The 25,768-nt window shown below is 41.2% G+C and overlaps 1 long non-coding RNA gene across 1 annotated transcript; it reads right to left on the bottom strand.

Moving 5' to 3' along the window:
• Positions 1-221: 221 nt before the first annotated feature.
• Positions 222-25,718, bottom strand: LOC112927352 (uncharacterized). The gene is made up of 5 exons (XR_012001079.1): positions 25,578-25,718; positions 23,399-23,441; positions 12,886-12,961; positions 3,970-4,056; positions 222-447 (listed from the first exon to the last, which is right to left on the bottom strand). It is a non-coding gene; the product is annotated as an uncharacterized lncRNA (long non-coding RNA).
• Positions 25,719-25,768: the final 50 nt, after the last annotated feature.

Genomic DNA, 25,768 nt, shown 5'->3' with positions numbered 1-25,768 from the left:
AATCAAAGTTTCCATGGCAATATTTCCTTAGTCTCCTGGGGCATACACATGTGAAGTCACTTTTAATGACATAGTCTAGCTGACCATGGGTCATATTTTTATATATTTTGAAATGCTATGACCTATTTCCCAAACTGAGTATAATATACACCTGGGGGGGGGGGGAGATTACTTTATTCTTATTCACTTTTGACTCTAAAAAAAGCAATGAAAGGAGAGTACATAACTTAATGTTTATTTATCACTTAAATCAATGGGTGCTTAATTCATAAAGAGTAATAATGTATTAATTAATTATAGCTGGATTAAGAATTTCTTGGGGAGGGACTTTAGGGGCCTTAGGTCTTTTGTGGCAGGTTCCAGTCTCTTCCCTCTTGCAAATGACTCGAAGAATAAGATTTGGGCCTGAAGGATCAAGAGTGGCAGTGCAGATTTGGTTCGAGTTACCTGTTTCAAGGAAAGAAGAAAAGACTGACCAAGAAGATAAATAGAAGCTTTTATTTTTTAAGCTCCCACAGAGAAGTGTGTGTCAGGCACAGGGTCGATTCTAATTATCTTGTATTTTAGGTAAATATTTTTTTGAGCCATATGAAATTTCTTGTATTTGACCATCATTTTACTGACAAACAGCAATGTTATATGATTCAACTGAATTTTTTAAAAGATTTATTTATTTGGGCAGCCCCAGTGGCTCAGCGGTTTAGCGCCTACCTTGGCCCAGGGCGTGATCCTGGAGATCTGGGATCGAGTCCCACATCAGGCTCCCTGCATGGAACCTGCTTCTCCCTCTGCCTGCATCTCTGCCTCTCTCTCTTTCTGTGTGTGTCTCTCATGAATAAATAAATATAATCTTTAAAACAAAAATTTATTTATTTATTTATCTATCTATTTATTTATTTGAGAGAGAGAGAGAGAGAGGGAGACAGAGAGAGGGAGATGGGGGGGAGGGGTTCAAAGGGAGAGAATCTCAAACAGACCTCCCACTGAGTGTGGAGCCTGACACAGGGCTCAATCTCATGATCCTGAGACCATGACTGGACCCAAAAGCAAGAGTCAGAAGCTCAAGCAACTGAAAGCCATCCAGGTGCCCCTCTACTGAATCTTTTAAAGTATATAAAAAAATACTTACTAGAAAGCCCAGGTAAAAATGTGGGGTCATTACAAGTCTATAATAATTTATAGGCCAAATCCCTAACCTTTATCTGTTTCACTTAAAGGGATGGACACTTTGGACATTTTTTACTTCTTATTCTGACCAAATCTATTTTGATAAGATTGAAAACCACTACAAACACCTCCCATTCCCTAATCTCCAAACACACAAGTGCACATTCAGGGAGGTTTCTGCCATTTAAAAATCTGGATTGAAAAGGCAGTCTTTTAAAACTATGAAAATCTTAAGGCCACAGACTTAGGTCTATCAACTTATTTTTGAGTGCCTACTCTACTGTTGTCTTAAACAAACACCAAACATGCTCCTTGTTTCAAATGCAGCCACCTCTATGAATCATTCTCATTAGTGATTATCTGTCACTTGCATCTGCATTTATGTGGTTTTCAGCAAAGAATAAATATATTTCTCAGTGATTTAAAAGTCCTTGAAAGATGACAAAGTAATAGTGACAGGAAGCTATTATTACCAAGCTCTTAGGTTTCATTTTTAAATATATCACCAAGTACATCATAATTATTTTGTAGGCATGTTTCAGAGCAGCCTTATAAGTATGCTCTGTGACTTTGCATTCAAAGGACAGACCCCTCAAAAACACTGAAGAAGCATTGAACTAAGATGCCCTTTAAAAAGGAGTTTACAAATTCTTAATTTACTCATCTGGAGAAAGTGGATAGTAATGGCTTGCCTGCTTCCATAGTTACTGTAAGGAAGTTACTCCAATGAATGATTTCTGTGGAAATGATCTACAAAATTTAAAACACCAGTAAAAGTTGGGGGGGGGGGAAGCAATTTGGAAAAAAAGTAAAGAGTATTTAAAAGAAAAAAACAGTGCTCTGAAATAGGTTAATAGCCATTCTAGAATGAAAACATCTAGCATGCAACCTACATTCAGGGATCAGTAACAAAGGTGGGGGAAGGCTGGTGTTTGATTTACCGTGACAATATTTCTTAGGTTGAAGGTGACCATGCTCTTGCATCCAGGGAGCAGTGAGGAGGTGAGCAGAAGCAGAAGGCATTGCTCAGTGGCCAGGTTGACTGCAAGCCAGGGTGATACAGTTTTGAGCTTCAGCTGCACCTGCACCTGCTCTGGACTATAGTGTGCTTTGAAACCTTGAGACCAGTTAATTCTGCTCCACCGCATTTCTCCATCTTTTTTGGCCACCTTGCAAAATGTAGGCTCTTTTGTATAGTCCATCCTCTTTTGTGCTCTCATCTGCACTTTGTTCTGCACTTCTCCTCTACCTGTCATTTCCACAGCTCTTTTCTGTGCAAAGTTTCTCATTTACCATTTATGACCTTTACCAAAGCCATGTCACCTACTTCTTTATTCCAATCACAGAATACCTTCTGCCTTCTTAAAATCTGGTCGTCCTGGTATATACCTGGCAGCCCTTGGTGGATGCCCTTCATTTTACCACATGTCGGGGCTGGAGAAGCGATCAGCATGCTTCTCAAGTTCCTAAATCAATTTCCAATCCATCTCTCTCCTCAGTAAAAGGATCCTCAATTGGGAGTCAGCACTAAAAGCAGCACTTCTTCCTTTGACCACCATCTTTGTTAGCCACCAACTTTTTTTATTTTTATTTTTATTTATTTATTTTTTTTAATAGTTTTCTGACACTTGCTTTTTTCTTTTTTTTTTTTAATTTTTTTAATTTTTTTTATTTATTTATGATAGTCACACAGAGAGAGAGAGAGAGAGAGGCAGAGACACAGGCAGAGGGAGAAGCAGGCTCCATGCACCGGGAGCCCGACGTGGGATTCGATCCCGGGTCTCCAGGATCGCGCCCTGGGCCAAAGGCAGGCGCCAAACCGCTGCGCCACCCAGGGATCCCGCCACCAACTTTTTTTAAAAAAAGATTTTATTTATTTATTCAGGAGAGACAGAGAGAGAGAGAGAGAGAGAAAGAGGGAGAGAGAGAGAGAGGCAGAGACATAGGCAGAGGGAGAAGCAGGCTCTGTGCAGGGAGGCTGATGCAGGACTCAATCTCCAGACCCAGGGATCACGCCCCGAGCTGAAGGCAAACACTCAACTGCTGAGCCACCCAGGTGTCCCAGCCACTAACTTTCCATGCATTCTTAAAACCCTGGAGATTTCCGCTCTTGGCATGTAGTTTCTTTCTCTACCCTGGTCCTGGCACTGTCTTGCATGTCTTCAATGTCAAAATACATAATCCTCAACTCATAGCTCATCCAGTGACTTTCTTCCCTCCACTTTGGCAATGGCTAAATCCTAGAAATTGTCATCACCCAGAACTCACTCCACACTTCTGAAATAAATCTGTATTGTGGCTACAACTTGCTCTGTTTTTATTCCTTCACTGCCATATTCTAACCATTCTTGGTCTCCCACCTCATGGAGACCACTAGTTGCTTAATACTTTGTTTTCCTTCTGAGTTCTTAGCTTCTAACTCCTTTCCTTCTCTATGCTACTGTGTAGATACCACCACCCATCATTGTAACTCATCTCCTTGTAAGGAAACCCTGTCCTCTTGTTCCCTCACCCTTCCAGACCCCTAGCAAAACTCTAGTCTATTTTATGCCAAAAACCTGAAGACTGCTCCAGAAAATCCAAACTGAACAGATGACAGCCATTACAAGCCTACAGTCTCCAGCCTCAATGGTATTCTCAGTATGTCTCAATGTGCTCCTCTGCTCCTTCTATCCATTTGCTCTCCTATTTTTCTTTCCTCACATCCCATGCACATCATTGTTTTAATCACACTTAGCAGATTATCTCACCTCCTACTTCCCAGATAAAATAGAAGTCACATAAACTCATTCCACTTCTCACCTGCTTTCTGTAGAAGACAGCACGTGTTTTGTTGCCTGAAATTCCTTCTTATCCTTCTCATGAAAGTGTCTTGTCAGAGATCTTCAGCTAAGGGGAAGGGACCAAGACAAGGCAACAATCACAATACCAAATGAATGATTTCCCATGGTGCTAGAGGAGTTCAGGTCAGAAGTTTCAGACCCTTCAGGAAGCCTTTTTGGAGGGGATAGGCCTTAAACTGGGGGATTACAGAGACAACAATCATTTCAGGCAGAGAGATGGATCTGCACCAAAAGAGAAGGAGTAGAAATGTACATGATGCTTCTGAAGATATAGAAATTATCTCTAAGAAGAGCTGGGCCAGGGGAAGAAAGATGCCCCAAAGGGGAAGACAAAGCAAGCCAACAGACCCCCTGAGAAATCCTCCCACACCCTGAGCCCCATTTCTCCCTTCCCTACCCTTGGCTCCCTCCTGGTTCCTCCATTTATTCATCTCACAAATATTTATTTCACATTTACTCCATGACAGGCACCATAAAAGATTCTACAGCCTCCACATGAGCAAAACAGATGCAGTGCCTGCCCCTGTGGAATTTTACAATAAGTGGAAAGATTTATAGAGCACTTATTCTGTGTCCCACGCTGTGGGTGAAAGCATTTTACATGCAATGTCTTGTTTATCTTCCCAGCCCTGAGTGGTTGGTACATTTATTAATCTAATTTTTACATTAAAATAAGAAACCAAGGCTTAGATAGGTTCTATAACTCTACAAAGTTTGCATTAGCAGTAAGGGGTAGAAATGATATTTGAATCTAGGTCACCTGACAGAAGTCCAAACTCTCGTTCCTCACACCAGTGTGTTGTGATCTCTGATCACCCTACAATCTATGTGTTTGTTGAGGACAACATTTTTAAGGACCCAGAATATTGCCTTATTTCTGAAACAGAGTAGATATTTAATACATCTTTTTCCTTTCACTTTTAAAAACCATTACCATCGTATAATTTATATATAATAACATCCATATATTTAAGCACACAGGTGATAACTTTTGCAAGCATATACACCTGTCTAATCACCATTCCAGGCAACATTACAAATATTTTCCTCTCCCCAGAAAGTTCCTCTTGCCCCTTTGCAGTCAATATCTCCCCCACTGCAGGCAACCACCAATCTGATCGCTTTCTACCCTAGATTGCTTTCATATTTACAAAACCATATAGTACATATTATTTCATGCCTGACTTCTTCACACAGCATACTGTCATTAGATTCATGCATGTTGTCATTTTATCAGGAGTTCATTCCTTCATTACTGGGGACAACTCCATTGTATAAATTCATATAATTTAGACAAATTGTATTATAAATAAAACTAATGTTTGAAAACAAGCCTTTTGGTGACTTTTTCCTTCTTTGTTTTTAAGAACTCTTCCTCATTTATTTATTTAGTTAGTTTTGTTGAGGTATAATTGACAAATAAAATTGTAAGATTTAAAGTGCACAGAGTGATGATTTGATAAATGTATACATTGTAAAAGTTAATGAAAACATCCCCCATCTGACAGATTTAGTTTTGTTGTTTCTGTTTTGTTTTGGTTTTTTGTTTTTTTTTTTTGGGGGGGGGTGTTTTTTGTTGGGAATACCAAGGTCTCCTCTGTTAGCCAATTTCAATTATACAATACAGTGTTTTCAACTATGGTCAATGACTGTGTTCATCTTTCTGGAATAGAACTGCTGGGTCACAGGATAATTTGCATGATTTACTTTATGAGAAAGTACTAAAATGTTTCCCAAACTAATTGCAGCATTTCCTACTCCCACCAAAAATGCTATGAGACTCCTAGTTATTCTACATCTTTGACAACACTTTTCACTCTTTTTTTTCAACTCTTTTCACTTTGCATTTTGAAATAATTTTAGGCTTACATAAAAAGTGCAAAATAGTACAGAGTCCCTCTATGTTCCTCACTCTACTTACCCTAATGTTACTAGCTTGTATAGCCACATGATTAAAAATAGAGAAGTAAACATTGGTATAATACCATTAGCTAAATTATAGACTCTGTGAGAGGAGCTTGGGAAGATGGTGAAATAGGAAAACCCTGAGCTCAGCCCATCCTACATTTCAACTGGATAACATCCACATCCAAGTCAATAAACCCGAGAGTGATCCAAGGACTGGACGAACAAATGCTACAACTCAATATAGAGGTGGAGGGAGGCCGGTGCAAATTTGGCCAAAATTGCCACCTTGCTCCCAAGTTCCCCAGCAGGCACACTCTCCTCTCCCAAAGCTGTCTTGCCTGGCTCACACTAATGCCAGAGAGCAAGCACAGCCCACAGCAGGTAAAAAGTCTGTGCAGATGGCTGCACTGAAAGGAAAAGTGACTCAGACATAACAGCAGGGAATGAGAAACACACACAGGATACTCTCCTGAAGTGCCAGGTTCTGGGAGCAGGGGACATGGCACTGCAGGGCACTTCAGGACTGCTTCTTCATAAAATCACTACTTTAAAGAGAAGACACAGGTGGCTTTCTTAACGCAGAGAAACAGACAGAGAGGCAGAAAACATGATGAGACAGAGAAATTTATCCCAAATGAAAGAACAAGCCAAGGCCATAGCCAGAGGTCTACATGAAACAGATAGAAGGAATAAGCCTGATAGAGAATCTAAAAGCAGTGATCATAAAGATATTCACTGGACTTGAGAAAAAAGGTGAGAGATATGAATGAGACCCTTAACACAGAAATAAGGAATAACAGCAGAGATAAAGGGCTCAATAAATGAAATGAGAAACACACTTGATAGAATGAACAACAAACACACTTGATGGAATGAAGGAAGAAGCAGAGGAATGAATTAGTGACCTAGAAGAAAGAGTAATGGAAGGTAATGAAGCTGAACAAAAGACAGAGGGAAAAAATTATGCAAAACAAAAACATATTTAGGGAACTCAGTGACTCCATCAGACATAATAATATTCATATTATAGGGATCCCAGAAGAAGAAGAAAGAGGGGCAGAAAATTTATTTCAAGAAATAATAATTGAAAACTTCTGTAATCTGGGGAAGGAAATGAAGACCAGGTCCAAGAGGCACAGAAAAACCCCCAAAAGAATCAACAAAAGCAGACCAACACCAAGACACATTGTAATTAAGTTTGCAAAATATTGTGATAAAGAAAAACTTTTAAAGTCAGTGAGATAAAAGATGTCATTAACTTATAAGAAAAAAACATAAGGCTAGCAGGAGATTTTTCAATAAAACTTTATAAGCCAGAAGGGAGTAGCAGGATATATTCAAAGTACTAAATGAGAAAAATCTCCAGCCAAGGATACTCTATCCTGCAAGGCTATCGTTCAGAATAGAAAGAGAGATAGTTTCCCAGACAAACAAAAACTAAAAGAGTTCATGACCACTAAACCAGTCCTGCAAGAAATATTGAAAGTGAATCTTTGAGTGGAAAGGAGAGACCAAAAGTGACTGTATAGAGGTAGGAAACACAAAAGTAGTAAAAATGAATTTTTCTGTAAAAAAATCAGTAAAGGAGGGGTGCCGAAGTGGCTTAGTCAGTTAAGCATCTGCCTTCAGCTCAGGTCATGACCTTGGGGTCTTGGAATCCAGTCCTGCATAGACTCCCTGTTCAGCAGGAAGTCTACTTCTCCCTCTCCTCCTACCCCTCCCCCCACTCATTCTCCTCTCTCTCTCTCTCTCTCTCTCCCCCTTACTTTCTCTCTCTCTCAAATGAATAAATAAAATCTTTAAAAACAAATAACTAAAGATTGAAAGTAAAAGGATAGAGAAACATCTATCATGAACCTGGATGTCAAAAGAAAGCTGGAGTAGCAATACTTATATTGGACAAAATAGACTTTAAAACAAAGACTGTAGGGTGCCTGGATGGCACAGTTGGTTAAACATCCAGCTCTTGATTCCAGCACAGGTCATGATCTCAGAGTCATGGATTGAGCCCCACGTTAGCCTCCACACTTAGCACAGAGTTTGCTTAAAAATTCTCTCTCTCTCCTTCTGCCTCTTTCTGCTTCTCTTTCTCTCAAATAAAGACATATAATAATCTTTATTATAAAGATTATAATAAAAGACAAAGAAGTATATAATAATAAAGGAGACAATCCAACAGGGAGGTCTAATAATTATTTTTATGCACCCAGCACATGTACACCCAAATACATTAAACAGTTAATAACATGGGCAGCCCAGGTGGTTCAGCAGTTTAGCACCGCCTCAGTCAGGGCGTGATCCTGGAGACCTGGGATCGAGGTCCACGTCGGGCTCCCTTCAAGGAGCCTGCTTCTCCCTCTGCCTGTGTCTCTGTCTCTGTTTCTGTCTCTCTCTCTCTCTCTCTGTGTGTCTCTCATGGGTAAATAAATAAAATCTTAAAAAAAACATAGTTAATAACAAACATAAAGGAACTAATCAATAATAATAATACGACAATCATAGGGGACCATAACACCCTATTTACATCAATAAACAGATCACCTAAACAGAAAACCAACAAGGAAACAATGGCTTTCAATGACACACTGAATCAGATGGATTTAACAAAGATAATCAGAATATTCCATCCTAAAACAGCAGAATGCACATTCTTTTCAAGTGCATATGGAACATCCTCCAGAATAAATTACATATTAGCACAGAAAACAAACCTCCACAAATTCAAGAAGATTGAAGTCATAACATGTATCTTTTCTGACCACAACGCTATACAACTAGAAGTCAGTCATAAGAAAAAATCTGGAAAGAGCACAAACATCGGTGTTTTAAAAACTTGCTACTAACTAAACAATAAATGAGTCAACCAAGAAATCAAAAAAGAAATAAAAAATTATGTAGAAACAAATGAAAATGAAAACACAGTGCTCCAAAGCCTCTGGGATGCTGCAAAAGCAGTTCTGAAAGGGAAGTTTGTCACATACAGGCTGACCTCAAGAAGCAAGAAAAATCTCAAATTAATGACCTAACTTTATACCTAAAGGAGCTAGAAAAAAGAACAAATTAAACCTAAAACCACAGAAGGAAGGAAACAATAAAGATTAGAGCAGGAATAAATGATATAGAAACTAAAAAACAATAGTACAGATCAATGAAACCAGGAGCTGGTTCTTTAAAAAGATCAATGTGATTGATTAACCTCTAGCCAGACTTATCAAGAAAAAAAGAGAAAGGACTCAATAAACAAAATCACAAATGAGAGAAATAATAACACCACAGAAATACAAACAGTCATAAAAGAATATTATGAAAAAATACATGCCAACAAGTTGGATGACCTAGAAGAGATGGATAAATTCCTAGAAACATTTAAACTACCAAAACGGAAGCAGGAAGAAATAGAAAATTTGAACAGACTGGTAACCAGCAAAGAATTTGAGTCAGAAATCAAAATATTCCCAACAAACAAAAATTGAGAATCACATGGCTTCAAAGGTGAATTCTACCAAACATTTAAAGAAGCATTAATGCCTAATCTTCTCAAACTATCCCAAAATATAGAAAAGGAAGGAAAACTTGCAAATTAATTCTATAAGGCCAGCCTTACCCTGATACCAAAACCAGATAAAGATACCACTAAAAAAGAGAACTATAGGCCAATATTCCTGCTGAACATAGATACAAAAATTCTTAACAAGATACTAGCAAACCAAATTCAACAACACATTAAAAATATCATTCACCATGATCAAATGGGATTCATTCATGGGTTGTACATGTGGCTCAGTATTCACATATCAATCAATGTGACAGCATCACCTCAAGAAGAGAAAGAATAAGAACCATATGATCATTTCAATAGGTGCATAAAAAGCATTTGACAAAGGACAAAATTCATTCATGATAAAAGCCCTCAATGAAATAGCTTTAGAGGGAACATAACTCAAAATAATAAAGGTCGTCTATGAAAAACCTATAGCTAACATCATGCTTAATGGAGAAAAACTAAGAGCTTTTCCTGTAACATCAGGAACAAGACAAGGATGTCCACTCTCACCACTTTTATTCAACACAGTACTGGAAATCCTAGCCATAGCAATCAGACAACAACAACAACAACAACAACAACAACAACAAAAAGTAATCCAAATCCATAAGGAAGAATTAAAACATTCACTATTTGCAGATGACATGTTATAGGTAGAAAACAGAAAAAACTTCACCCCAAACCTGTTAGAATTGATAAAATAATTCAGTAATGCTGCAGCATACAAAATCAATGTACAGAAATCCACTGTATTTGTATACACCAATAATGAAGAAGCAGAAAGGGAAATTAAGAAAATAATTCCATTTATAATTGCACCTAAAATAACGAGATATCACTAACCAAAGAGGTAAAAGAGGTATATTCTGAAAACCTATAAAACACTGATGAAGGCAGCCCGGGTTGCTCAGCAGTTTAGAGCCGCCTTCGGCCCAGGGTGTGATCCTGAAGACCCAGGATTGAGTCCCACATCGGGCTCCCTGCATGGAGCCTGCTTCTCCTTCTGCCTATGCCTTTTTCTCTCTCTCTCTCTCTCTCTCTCTCTCATTAATAAATAAATAAATAAATAAAAATCTTTAAAAAAAATAAAACACTAATGAAAGAATTGAAGATGACACAAAGAAATGGAAAGACACTCCATGCTCATGGATTGGAAGAATAAATACTGTTAAAATGTCTATACTACCCAAAGCAATCTACACATTGAATGCAATCCCTATCAAAATACCAACAGCATTGTTCACAGAAAGAGAACAAATAATCCTAAAATTTGTATGGAACTGCTAATAGCCACAGCAACCTTGAAAAAGAAAAACAAAGCTGTTGGTACCACAATTCTGGACTGCAAGTTACATTACAGAGCTGTAGTAATCAAAACTGTATGGTTACTGGCACAAAAATAGACACGCAGATCAACAGAACAGAATAGAAAATCCAGAAGTAAACCCACAATTATATGGTCAATTAACCTTCGACAAAGCAGGAACGAATATCCAATGGGAAAAAGTTTCTTCAACAAATGGTGCTGAAAAACTGGACTGCAATATGCAGAAGAATGAATTGGACCACTTTCTTGCACCATGCACAAAAATAAATTCAAAATGGAAGACCTAATGTGAGACCTGAAACCATACAAACTGTAGAAGATAACATGGGTAACTTTTTTGACATCAGCCTTAGCAGCTTCTTTCTAGATGTCTCCTGAGGCAAGAGAAACAAAAGCAAAAATAAACTATTGGGACTATAGCAAAATAAGAAGCTTCTGCACCGCAAAGGAAACAAGCAACAAAACTAAAAGGCAACCTAAAGAATGGGAGAAGATAATTGCAAATGACATATCTGATAAAAGGCTGGCATCCAAAATATATAAAGAACTTATAAAACTCAACACTCAAAAACCAAATAATCCAATTTAAAATTGGGTAGAATCCATGAACTGGTGTGTCTCCAAAGAAGACATCCAGATGGCCAACAGACATGTGAAAGGATGCTCAACATCACTGATCATCCGGGAAATGCAAATCACAACCACAATGAGATATCCCATCATACCTGTCAGAATGTATAAAATCAACAACTCAAGAAACAACAAGTGTGGTGAGGATGTGCAGAAAAGGAACACTCATGAATTATTGGTGGGAATGCAAACTGTTGCAGCCACTCTGGAAAATAATATGAAGGTTCCTCAAAAATATTAAAAATAGTATTGCCTTATGATCCAGCAACTACACTACTAGGTATTTGCCCAAATAACAGAAGAACACTAGTTGAAAGATTTTATTTATTTTAGAGACAGGAGAGAGAGAGAGATCATAAGTGGGGAAAGCAGTGGAGGGGGAGGGGAAGGGAAAGGAAGAGAATCTCAAGCAGACTCCACGCTGAGTGTAGAGCACGATGTGGGGCTCAATCTTATGATGCTGAGATCATGACCTGAGCCAGAATCAAGAGTCAGATAGGAACACTAAGGGATGCATGCACCCTTATGCTTATAGCGTCATTATTTACGATGGAAGAAGTCCAAGTGTCCACTGATGAATGGATAAAGAAGAGGTGGTGTATATACACAATGGAATATTAGTTAGCCATAAAAAGGATAAGATCTTGCCATTTGTGACATCATGGATGGCCCTAGAACATATTATGCTGACAGAAAAAGACAAATACCATAACATTTTACTTATGTGTAGAATTTCAAAAACAAAACATGAATAAACAAATCCATAAATACAGGGAACAAGCTGAGGGGAGGGCAGAGAGAGAGGGAGGAGGGCGGAGAGAGAGGAGAGACGATGGATAAAATGGGTGAAGGAGAGTGGGAGACACAGGCTTCCAGTAAGGAGTGAATAAGTCACCAGGATGAAAGATATGACAAGGAATATAGTGAACGATATTGTAATAGCATTGTATGTTGATATATATATACACACAGACACACATGTATAATATAGAGTTGTTGCATCACTATGTTGCACACCTGAAACTAATGTAACATGGTGTGTAGGGATGCCTGGGTGGCTCAGTGGCTGAGCATCCACCTTTGGCTCAGGTCATGATCCCAGGGTCCTGGGATCAAGTCCCTCATTGAGCTCCCTGTGGGGAGCCTGCTTCTTCCTCTGCTTCTCTCTGTCTCTCACGAATAAATAATTTTTTTTTAAAGCATGGTGTGTCAACTATACTTCAGTTTTAAAAAAGGGATAATAGGGCAGCCCGGGTGGCTCAGCGGTTTAGCGCCGCCTTCAGCCCAGGGCCTGATCCTGGAGTCCCGGAATCGAGTCCCACATAGGGCTCCAAGCTTGGAGCCTGCTTCTCCCTCTGCCTGTGTCTCTGACTCTCTTTCTCTCTGACTCTCGTGAATAAATAAATAAAATCTTTTTTTTTAAAAAAAGGGATAATAGAATAATAAAGAATAAAAGAGAGGGGCACCTGGGTGGCTCAGTCAGTTGAGCATCTGACTCTGGATCTCAGCTTGGGCCTTGGTCTCGGGGTTGTGGTTCAGGACCTGTGTTGGAAAAAAGAAAAAGAATAAAAGAGAAAGATCAGGTAGGAAAGAGAGAAGAAAGAAAAAATATTGAAAAAGAATTAAATAGGACATGTGAATGAAAGAAACAATAAGAAAAAAATCCATGTGTACAGCCACAGAGGCTGTACACATAATTTTAAAATGAGGTTTTGTGAATGTACACCTTGTGTATATGTATGCATGACATATTGTGTATATGTAATAGGCTGTATACATATATATAAAATTATGTTGTATTATACATATGAATTAGAAGTAACAAGAAATAAAAACCTACAAACTCACCAACTTACAGAAATATAAATATTTTATATCATAACATTTCTGGTAAAGACTTGAATCTCTTACATTTTGCAAGTAGAGGCATTTTTACAGATTTCTGCAATTATAGATACAAGGATGGGATAAAATGACAGAAAAGGGAAAGCCACTGTGTTCAGCAAACTTGCCTTATTCACAGTTGTTTCAGGTAGGAGTTGTTTGACCTCAGGCAAGTTACTTAATTTCCCTAAACCTCAGTTTCGTCAACCTTATGGGGATGACTGCTCCTCCTTACGGACTTGTTGGAGCTCAAACGAAATAAAATAAAAATCATTTAGATTCCACATAAGCCTTCAAGTCTTGGTTTCTGCTCAGGTCGTGATCTCAGGGTGGTGAGATAGAGCCTGCATTGGGCTTCACACTCAGCGAGGAGTCGGCCCTGAAGCTTTCCCCTCCTTTCTCTCCTATTCCCCATGATCTCTCTTTCTCTCTTGCACTCTCAAATAAATAAATAAATCTTAAAAAAAAGAAATCATTTAGTCCAATGCCTATCTCTATATACATAACAGGTATCATTATTATTACAATTTATTTTATTTTTTTAAAGATTTATTTATTTATTTATTTATTTACTTACTTATTTATTTATTTATGATAGACAGAGAGAGAGAGAAAGAGAGAGAGAGGCAGAGACACAGGCAGAGGGAGAAGCAGGCTCCATGCAGGGAGCCCGATGCGGGACTCGATCCCGGGACTACAGGATCACGCCCTGAGCCAAAGGCAGGCGCAAAACCGCTGAGCCACCCAGGGATCCCCCAATTTGTTTATTTTAATCCTGCTATTTTCTCGCTGGGCAGTGAAGCAGGGATGAGGTCTCAGCCAGGAGGCCCTATATTCCCTTCCGACTTGATAGAATGTACCATATATTAAAGTTTATGAGTTCTGCAGCAATTAGAAACGACAAATACCCACCATTTGCTTCAACATGGATGGAACTGGAGGGTATTATGCTGAGTGAAGTAAGTCAGTCGGAGAAGGACAAACAGTGTATGTTCTCATTCATTTGGGGAATATGAATAATAGTGAAAGGGAATATAAAGGAAGGGAGAAGAAATGTTGGGAAATATCAGGAAGGGAGACAGAACATAAAGACTCCTAACTCGGGGAAACGAACTAGGGGTGGTGGAGGGGGAGGAGGGCGGGTGTTGGAGGGGAATGGGTGACGGGCACTGAGGTGGACACTTGACGGGATGAGCACTGGGTGTTTTTCTGTATGTTGGTAAATTGAACACCAATAAAAATTAATTAAAAAAAAAAAGTTTATGAGTTCTGGGTAAGTCTAAAAGAAATTACACTTCTTATTTCCTGGGGATTTATGTCTGCGGCGAGCTGAATACATCTGGGTACCATTCAGATCTACATGCCCTGAAAAGTCTCTGTGTTAAAAAGGTTTGCAGAGGCAGGGAAGATAAGATACAAAGGACTTCTCGGCTCCTCAACAGTGAAATAATGACAGAGGAGTGAGGTAGCAAACTTGTCCTTAGTAATAACCAGCACTTCAAACCACTTCTTGGTTTACGAAATACTTTCAAGTTACCTTAGGTAAGCCTTGCAGACCAATACCATCCCCTTCACACATAAGATTCCCAACCCCAGGAGCTCACATTAACGCTGTCTGTTTTCATCTGAGGGAACAGACTCACAGGGTCACACACTTCTTCTTCTTCTTCTTCTTCTTTTTTTTTTTTTTATTCATGAGAGACATAAGGAGAGAGAGAGGCAGAGACACAGGCAGAGGGAGAAGCAGGCTCCGTGCAGGAGCCCAACGCGGGACTGGATCCCTGGTCTCCAGGATCACGTCCTGGGCTGAAGGCGGCGCTAAACCGCCGAGCCACCAGGGCTGCCGGGTCACACAACTTAAGTACGTTGTGGAGCTGCTTGGGACCTGGGTCAGCCTTCTCTGCCTGGTCTCACGGGGCCCCATCCAGGTGTCAGCAGGACAGTATCCCTTGCTGGAGGCTCTTAGGAAGAATGTGGGCAGAACCCAGTTCCTGGTTGATTGACATACCCATTTCCTGACTGGCTGTCAGGTGGGAGTTGCTCTCAGCTTCTAGAAGCATCCACAGTTCCTACCTGGTGAATCTTTCCCATGCTTCAAATCCCCCTCACCTCTCCTTTGCCTCATCAACCTCTCTCTAACAAAGTCTCTGACCTTCCTCTTCTGATTTTCAGGGCTCCAGTGATTCCACTGGGCCCTACTGGATATTCCAGGTTAATTTCCTTGTTTTAATGTCACCTGATTAGTAACCTTAATTCCATCTGCAAAGTCCCTTTGCAGCAGTACCTAGATTAGTGTTTGATTGAATAGCCTGGGGAACCAAAACTCTCAGGGGCTGTCCTTAGAGTCCTGATGCAGCACTGTAGGTGGCCACAGGTCAGTAAGGGGGTGGCCTCCAAGACAGCAGGTTTGCTTGAAAAGCAAGGACAGGGCAAGCATACAACATACTAGAGCAAAACTCCAAATTCTTATAAGGACAAGAATGTACCACAGCAGTCCTACTAATTTCACATTCTGTGAAAATAGCCCAGTCACCACACGGAAGAAACACAAAGCCCTTTTATTTGGGGTGTCTTAGTGGATTCGAGTCTCAAGAGAGAGTCAGCTCTGGGCTATGGTTTCACCAAAGACCAATGAGGCTGACCAGGAGGTGAGCTTTGGCCAAGGGGCTGGTCTGGGCACTGCATAGCTCTGATGTTAGCTCTTGATATGATCTATCTGCTGAGCCTGCAACACACACACATGTGCTAGAAACTCTCTTCCTATTACTTTGACATCCGATGATTCCATTTATGTCCTCTCTTCCCAAATAAAATAGATGCTGATAGCACTTTATATTGAAAAGAGTAGACAAATTTTTGTATTCTATGGAGAACAAAACCACACGTTTGATCATTCCAAAAAAAAAAATAAATAAAAGCAGTGGCAGATCCATATACCTTTTATTTCTACTCTGTTTATTTGCTTATATTTGCCTTCAAGTAAATGCTTATTGTACGGTCAATCTGTGGCTTGCTAATTCTTGTCTCAAATATTTTCTTTTCTTCTTTTTTAAATATACGTGTTTATCTAACACATGGTATTTGAAGTCCTAGTTCAAGAATGACTTTTCTCAGGAAGACACTTTTGGTAGCTCAACACAGTTCACAATGTGTCTTTCATCTTCTGAATACGTGGGGCTCTTAGCACACAGCTCAGCTGTGAAAAGTCATTGCGACCATGCCTTACTTTTCCATAGTCCCCAATCATATATTTATAGGTTAATTATTTTCCTTGATTCTCATTGTAGGTATAGATAGGTGATGAGTTATTATCAGTCCTCTTTGTTCTTTTTTTGTTTGTTTGTTAAGCCCATGAAGAAAAAGAAGCCAAGGGACGATAAATGACTTATTCAAGATGCATAGCTGGTTGGAGGTAGAAGCAGAGTCTCCTAAAACCTAGGCTAACACCCTTCTCTTTACCTGTGCATCTTTGTAGCACTTGGGGACAATTTCTCAGCCTGTTCCTCTTGTTCTATCTCTCCTTCCACAGGTCTCTAAGGACTGTGGCTTTTGGCTTATGCTATCTCTTACATCTATTCCTGCCATCTTCCTGGGAAATATTTGACATCTGTGTGGGTGTCCCATCCAGCAACCAATATCTGTATGTTTTTGACCTTCTTTATGCCAATAATCTCCTACCTCTACTAAACTTCAGTCACTCTCTTCCATTGTAAAGCCAAAACTGTCACTCTCTAGAATGTTCCATAGATGAATGTTAATCTGGATAACCCACCATTCTGACGTCCATCTCCCCCAGAATTTGCCGAGATCTAAACTTGTATAGACAACTGCCTAGTGGGACATGTTCCCTTGCATACCTGAGGAGTAACTTGGACTCAACTTGTCCTAAACTGAAATCATGAACCTCTCTTGCAAACCTTATCCTCCTCTCAACTTCAGTTAATGGTGCCACCACCATTTCTGCCCACAAGCCAGAAACCTGATGCCCTTGTTCCACCTACACCCATGTATCCACTCAGTCCAACCCCAAATCCTGGAGACTTCTCAAGTCTTTATGCCTATCTGCTCACATTCATTCATTCATTCATTCATTTTCATTTCCATGAACTTCCACTATGTGCCAGATTCTGTTCTAGGTGCTGAGGCTACAGAACAGGCAGTGATCTCTGCCCTTACTGCATTTACCCATGGAGGTAAATTGCCATCATTCACTTTCTGGAACATTCCTTCCCAATCCAGTGGTTCCATGGAATCAACTCCTGCTATACTCTGGCCCATTCTTTACATTGCAAAGTGGATATTTTGAAATGCAAATTCTTATGCTGAAAACCCTTCCTTGGAGTCCATGAAAAAGACCTATATTCCTAATCTGCCCTGCAAGGTCCTGTGTGATCTGGGCCCACCACCTTTATAGCCTCTTTTCCCCCTAGTTCCAAACTCTCCCTCAGTCCCACTTCTTTCTTTTAGTTAATCCCAATCATCTTTCAGTTCAGCCTAAATAGCAGGGTTCAGGGAAGCCTTTCTGATTCCCTTATTCAGACAGACTTCCCTGTTACCTGCCTTATATTCCCTGCATGTATACCTGCCATATAGTTCCTCTCTCTTCATATTTAGTTAATGTTTGACTCTCTCATTTGAATATTTCTTTAAGACAAGAAACATTTTGTTCACTATTACATTCTCTGAGCCTAGCACAAGTCTTGTTTTTCAATCTCTATTTGTTAAATGAAGCAATAAATAAGTGAATGAACCATCCAACACTTGCTTTTCTCTCTTTCTTCGTCAACTTCTATGCTATGGATCACAGTCATACCTACTTCCTCTGGGACCATTCTTTTTTTTTTAATAATAAATTTATTTTTATTGGTGTTCAATTTGCCAACATACAGAATAACACCCAGTGCTCATCCCGTCAAGTGCCCCCCTCAGTGCCCATCACCCATTCACCCCCACCCCCCGCCCTCCTACCCTTCCACCACCCCTAGTTCATTTCCCAGAGTTAGGAGTCTTCATGCTCTGTCTCCCTTTCTGATATTTCCTACCCATTTCTTCTCCTTTCCCTTCTATTCCCTTTCACTATTATTTATAGTCCCCAAATGAATGAGACCATATAATGTTTGTCCTTCTCCAATTGACTTATTTCACTCAGCATAATACCCTCCAGTTCCATCCACATTGAAGCAAATGGTGGGTATTTGTCATTTCTAATGGCTGAGTAATATTCCATTGTATACATAAACCACATCTTTATCCATTCATCTTTTGATGGACACTGAGGCTCCTTCCACAGTTTGGCTATTGTGGACATTGCTGCTAGAAACATCGGGGTGCAGGTGTCCCGGCGTTTCATTGCATCTGTATCTTTGGGGTAAATCCCCAGCAGTGCAATTGCTGGGTCGTAGGGCAGGTCTATTTTTAACTCTTTGAGGAACCTCCACATAGTTTTCCAGAGTGGCTGCACCGGTTCACATTTCTGGAACCATTCTTTATCCAGTGTCTCTTCTTTCTTCTCCTGCTTTATACCCCACTTTTCTACTGGCTCCTTCCCAGCAGTACACAATCATGCTCAAGTCTCTAGTTGTCTTAAGCACACAACATGTCCATACAACAACCGTCCCCAGCCCCATTCCATATCCCCATTAATCACTCCCTTTCCATCCCTCAGTCTAGCTGGAGCTAATGTTCTGGGCTTATGGTCTTCACTTCTCACCTCACTCTTCTTAACAGCAGCTAGTATCTGCCAGGCCCTCTAGAACTACACTGGATGGGGTTTCCCACAGCTCCTTGATGGTCACATTTCACCCTTCACCTGTATATCCCCTTGTAGCCTCCAACCTCTAGAGTATTTTCCTGGTTAATCTCTCTCCTCCTTGGCTTACAGATTACCACTCCCCCCTGGTTTTCTTCCTGCTCTACTTCCCACATCCTTTCTTGATTGTTTCCAATGTCTTTTGGTCAAAGTTTCTCTCATCTTAAAATAATAGATAATATTCTATATGTTCCTCTAACTCTGTTCTTTCTCGTCCCTTTACATCGCCAAGCATTTTGGGGGCACTGTCTTATCTGGCTACTTTTGCTTGCACATTCTCTACTTACTGCTCAATTTACACAATCTCCCTCTGCCTCTCTCTTTTCACTGAAGTCTTGCTCCTCTGTCTTCTCCTTTCTTATTTTTCACACAGGCAGTTTTCTTCTCTTGTACCTGATCCCTTTCAGCCCCAGCACCCACTGCTGCCTGAGAAACCCTACCGGGTTCTCAGATAATTGCAATGAATCTGGTTGGTAGACAGACAATCATTGGTTTGACCAGCTTTGGTTCAAGCTCTATGCGTAGTCCAATCAGTCATGTTAGGGGTAGGGTCATGGCCATAGTCCTGCTCCTAGGATCTGTAAGTGTGTTGTGTTGTGTCGTATTTCAAAGGTGATGTGCAGGGCAAATATTCAAAGATGAACTAGTGGGACATGTTTTTTATTCAATGAATTGAATTGAAGTTCAATTCAATGTATATCGAAAACCCTAGAATCCAATAGAACAAAATTACCCCCCAAATAAATCACTTCCCTGTCTGGGGCCCCTCAAGCAGTTCCTTGTGCTAAGAATAGCTTCCTCGCATTGAAAGCAATGACAAATACTTAGTACATAAGCACAGGGTGGTTGACCACGGTTCTAAAAACATTTCTCACTAAACAAATTTTTCATGCCTGGGAAAAATGTAATCATTGTGATTATTTATTAATCAAACAATCAAAAGTATTTATGGTACATTCATCATATGAAAAAATTGTACCAAGTGCTATCAAGGATACAAAGAACTAAGAGATGCAGGGATTTTTCCTGAGAGTCTACACTGTCATAGGGAGACAAAGCATCTATGGTTGATACTTGAACAATGCTGGGGTTGGGGGCACCAATCTCCCATGCAGCTGCAAATCTGCAAATAACTTCTGACTCTCCCAAAATTTAACCACCAATAGCTTACTACTGACCAGAAGTCTTACTGATAACATAGTCAGTTAACATACATTTTATATGTCCTATGTGTCACACACTGTATTCTTATAGTAAAGCTACAGAAAATATTAAGAAAATCATAAGGAAAATATATTTACAGTACTGCATTGTATAGAAAAAAAAACATACATAAGTTGACCTAGGAAGTGCAAACCCATGTTGTTCAAGGGTCAACTGCACTCATAAAAATAATGACACTGGAAGGGGTATGTTAGGGACCTGGACACGCAAACAGATAATGTATGTAGATGAATTCAGAGGGAAGAGAGATAGGGTTTTGTGCATTTAGTTTTTTTTTTAAAGATTTATTTATTTGAGAGAGAGAAAGAGAGAGGGGGGAGAGAGAGAGAGAGAGAGAGAATGAGCAGCGGGGAGGAGCAGACAGAGAGGGAAAGAAAATCCCAAGCCAACTCTGCACTGAGCCGATGATGTTCTGCTCCACCTCATGACCTGAGCTGCAACCATGAGTCAGACACTTAAGGAACTACACTACCAGGCACCCCTAGTTTGGTAGTTTAAAAAGGTGGCCTAAATGGTAGATCTGGATGAGGTCTTGCAATACAGGAAGGTTTAAGTGGAAGTGGCATGTGATACGGGAGGAATTAAACTATACTAGGATGGAGAGGAGGTACTAATAAAGCAAACTCAAGAGGTACTAATAAAGCAAACTCCGAAGTTTACAGACTTCATTTGGAGTCCTGGACCTAAAGTTTGGGGGAGTTTGGTGGAGGAATCTCAGTCTTTTTCTGTCTGAGTAGGTAGGTTCTTGAAAAGGTAAACCACTGACCTCAAGGATAAAGCCACTCTGCTGGAAAGCTTCCTGGAAGACACTTGGTGCCCCACGTGCACACACAATAGCTTATGAAGTGCATTGTGCCAAGCCATCAAAGAGCTTGCTGGCCAGGGGCTGTCACTTAGGGGGAGCACTGATGAGAGCCAACATCCAGGCTGGACCACTCCAGGAGGAAAAAAAAATGCCCAACACTTCTTCCTCTCTCTTTTCCAGTATTAGGGCCATAACCTCCCACACCATAGCCATCTGAAATCATGGAATAACCAAGACTGGGGGAGCCCATTTCAGATTGCTGAGACACATGACCTGGTTTTGGAGAGCGATGAAGTGCTGAGTTAACTGTGAGGTGACCACAGCTCAGATGAGCAGGAGCTCAGAGGCAGGGGACAGTGGGGGAGGTATGTGTGCTGCTGGGGGTCCTTTCCAACACGCATGGCAGGGTAGAGCAGTGGACGTCATCAGAATACTCTCTACAGTGGCTCTTCTTTTAACTAAAAAAAAATTTTTTTTTTAAGTTTCAGCATCTCCACCTTCTATTCAATCTCTTGCTTCCATCTTTCTCCCCTTTCCTTCCTTATTTCTGGCACCCATAAATAAGAAGTGAGCAGGGATCGATTATGTTTTAGCACTCACAGGTAACGTGTGATCGGAGGCCTGCTTAAGAGACAGAGCTGAGAGCAGGGAAATTAGGAACATTGTTCAGGCCAGGGTGCACAGTGTGTCACAGGCGTGCGTAGGCAGGAGGACCTGAAGGGGGGTCATCTGCTGCTTGCTACTCCACCACCAGACCCACCCACAGGCTGAACCTGATCTGCGTTTCTCACATGGTGGACACCTCCCACCACAGTAAGCGGACGTGGCAACACCCTTTGTCAAAGACAACAGAGAAGCCAGGGGGCTGGGCACCGCCAGGAGTTAGCGGCTCAAGGCTGGAGCAGGTTGGGATTCCTGGCTAGGAATCCACAATTTTCGGAGGCACCTCAGGGTAACTTTGTGTTTTACTTGTTCCACACCTGTCCTCCCCATACACCTGACCTTGTAGATGCTACAACTGCAAGATCTCAGATTTGTTAAGAACCTTAATAGGCTAAATGCTCTCCATTGTATCTTTCTAATTTGCAATTGTTTGCCTTCTGCTTGAACCTCATGGCTGGAGCTCATTGTTTCTAGAGGCAGCTCATTCCGTTGGCAGTCAAGTCATGAGAACGTTCTCTCTTACAGGAATTTCTAAGTCCTATACCTTGTATCTTTCATCCGTTAGTCCTAGCTTTGCCCTTGGAAGACACACAAAATAAATTTGCCTATTTTTTCTCTGCATGTAGCCATCACATCATCCTAAATTTTCTTTCTTCAGGGCAAATGCCTGGAATACTCCTGCCATTTCTCCAAGCTGAGTTTCCAGACCCATCATCAGCCAGGAATATCTCATGGGGATATGGGCCATGTCACTGAGATTCCTTGTACTGAGCACCCTCACCCCCACAGACTGTCCAACACTCTCCAGAAGTTAAAGATGTCAACTTCAAAGACCCACATTAGGGATACAGCTTGTTGGCTGGTGGGATAGCTTCAGCTCACTCTTAAGGACTGCATTCCTACTGCCAACCCAAATGCCAACATTTTTAAAAATTATGATAAAATATACATAACACAAAATTTACTATCATGGCTATTTTTAAGTGTGCAGTTCAGTTGCACCAAAAGCACATTCATATTATTTTGTACAACCACCGCCATCCGTCTCCAGTATTTTTTATCTTGCAAAATTGAAACTCTGTCCATCCCTATTAGACACTAACTCCCCACTTCCCTTTCTTCTCAGCCCCTGGCAACCACAATTCATTCAAACTTGAGTTTGACTACTCTAAATATCTTATGTAAGTGGAATCATACAGGTTTTACCCTTTGCAATTGGCTTATTTTGCTTAAGACAATATCCTCAAGTTCATATTATAGCATGTGTCAGAATTGCATTATTTTTTAAGGCTGAAAAATACTCCATTGTATTTTTGTAAGGTGTAAGATTTTTGTAAGATGCAAACTTCCATCATTGTAAGTTTATACTACATTTTGCTTATCCATTCAGCTATTGGTGGACACTTGGGTGCTTCCTCCCCTTGACTATTGTCAATAATGCTGTGAACATGGGTACACAAATGCCTCTTAGAGTTCCTGCTTTCAACTCTTTGGGGGTATAAAGCCAGAAAAGGAATTACAAATGCTAATATTTTGTCCTTGCTGCTGATTGGCTGTGTTTGTGAATTTCACTTTTAGAAAGTGAACGACTTACCTATAGAGCTACAATCTTTACAAATTGTTCTCATCATCTCAACCTGTTGAGAGAATTAAGCCTAGTCACATAAACTGTGCGTCATTGATGTCTTATTATCATACAGTACAATAGTGATCATTTACATCATTATCTCTCTGTCTGATTAACTTGCAAGGCTCTGTGCCAGTGCAAGATTTGTTTTTCACAAAGCTTGGTCACTTGTCTCCAAATTATGTCAATTAACGTGAACACCAATGCAGAAAACAGCCCCACTGCCTCTCGCACCCAGTGCATCCCCTCCCATCCCACCCTTGCTCCCCTCTTGTGAATCTCCACCCTTTCCTCTGAGTGTTCTTCCATATTCCTTTTTTTTTTTTCTGAGAAATACATGGGATGATCTCTGTCATGCTGAGGCAGGTATAGGGTGGCAGAGATGTGAGTTCCAGTTTGCATGGTCACAAGAGGGAAGTAGCCAGCCCACAGAAGTCCTAGACCTGACATTGCTGAGATTGCTAACTTCCCTGAAGACAGGTGAATGACATGTCCAGAGCAGTGGGCTGAGAAGAGGAAGGGAGGCAGCCAACCTCTATTCTCAAGATTCAGGTCAACTATGAGAGCCGAAACCACAGAAATACGTGTGCTCTTTAGCCCACCTACCTCCAGGTTCCACTCAACAGATCTTACCTTGCTGGGCAACACCTACGTCTGGTCCCTACCAGACCACTCCTATCATATTTCCAATTTCTACCATAGTCTGATGGTAACATATGATTTAAAAGTATTTGGGATCCCTGGCCTAGTTGTAATATGGACCTAGGGCAGAGGTCTAAGTCAGAGAAGTGAAATTCGGGAGACAATGACAAATTCATCTGAAGAAACCTTGTAATGATGATTTGTAAAGTTCAGCATAATCTAGATGCATGCTGCTCTGGCTATCTGTCAGTGTACAAGCAGCTATCTGAAAACCTGATGGTTGAAAATAGCAACTGTGTTATTATATCTCATGAGTCGGGTCAGGCTCAGCTGGGAGAATCTCAAATATGTAAAATATTTGTATTTTGTATTGTTAAATAGAACTATATCTGCCTAATCTACTGCATAGGAAAAAAAACATTTCTGCAGAAAATTTTAAAACTATAAAAATGTACTAGAAATAAAAGTCACCTATGTACTCCACTATCACTCAAAGACAACTGTTGGGAGCCAGTTTATGTATTTGAGATTCTAGACATAAGACTGTATTTTCAATAAGTAAGATCAAGTATACTTCAATAGTCTTCAAATACATCTTTAATAGCTACATGATATCCACGCTGTAGAGATAACATAATTTATCTAACCATTCCCCTACTTGGAGCATTTTGATTGTTCCTGACTCTTATCTCATAAAACATGGACACATGTGTGTCGCCTGTATATAATATACATGTACTAGTTATGAATAGCCTTGTCTATAAATCTTTGCCTGATGATTTTTTCTTAGGACACATCACGGAGCCAGAGTACAGAAACACCTCAAGGTTCTGGAAATGTACTGCCAAATTGCCTTTCCAAAAGGGTGCACTGGTTTTTACTCTCACCCACAGTCAAGTGGTGACACTGACGCGGTCACCTTAAAAAGAACACTCGGGAAAGCTCAGTTTCTCCTGTTAACTTTGCTTCCCTCTTCATTTTAAAAAGCGAGAGTTCAGAAAAAAAAAAAAAGCGAGAGTTCAGAAATGTGACTTTTCTCAAACTCTCCTTTGCTCTCAGATTCTTGAGCGGGAGGAGGCTTCTATGACCCAAGGCACCTTCCAACCCCGAGGTTTTGGTATTTTCACCATCATCACTGGCACCAGATGGCTCGAGCCTTGGGCCAATAAGGCAGACGAAGGAAAGCATCCTCGCGCTCGCTATTTTGCCCTACAGGCTGTGGAGATCAAGAAGAAATAGGTGGGACCTGGTGGGCGGCAGGTGTAGCGGGCACCGGAGGCTTGGGCAGGCAGCGCGCCGCACACGGGCCGTCACACCCGCCCGCCGCCCGCCGCCCGCCGCCCGCTGCCCGCCGGGCTGGGCTGCAGCTCCCGGGAGGGCAGCGCGTGTCTGCGGCGGCGGGAGGGGGTCCGGGCCCCCGCGCGCCGCCCACCCGCGGGCCCCGCGCCCAGCCCCGGCGCTCCCGCCGAGCTTGCCACGCGGTCTCGGCCGACTCCCGGGTTACCTGAGCCGGCGACCACGTCAGCGCCACATCACCGGGGCCGTTTCTATTGCGGGGAAACAGGAAAAGAAGGAAGGAAAACCTCCCCCGGGCGAGCCAATCGCAGGCAGACTGCGCCGCCGGGGAGCGTCGAGGGCGCGCGTGGGGGCGGGGGCGGGGCGGGGGCGGGGCCGAGGGCCGGCGGGGCGGGGCCG

The sequence above is a fragment of the Vulpes vulpes genome, chromosome 4 (assembly GCF_048418805.1).
Source record: "Vulpes vulpes isolate BD-2025 chromosome 4, VulVul3, whole genome shotgun sequence".
NCBI lineage: Eukaryota > Metazoa > Chordata > Mammalia > Carnivora > Canidae > Vulpes > Vulpes vulpes.
This window is presented reverse-complemented; position numbering and strand designations above follow the sequence as displayed.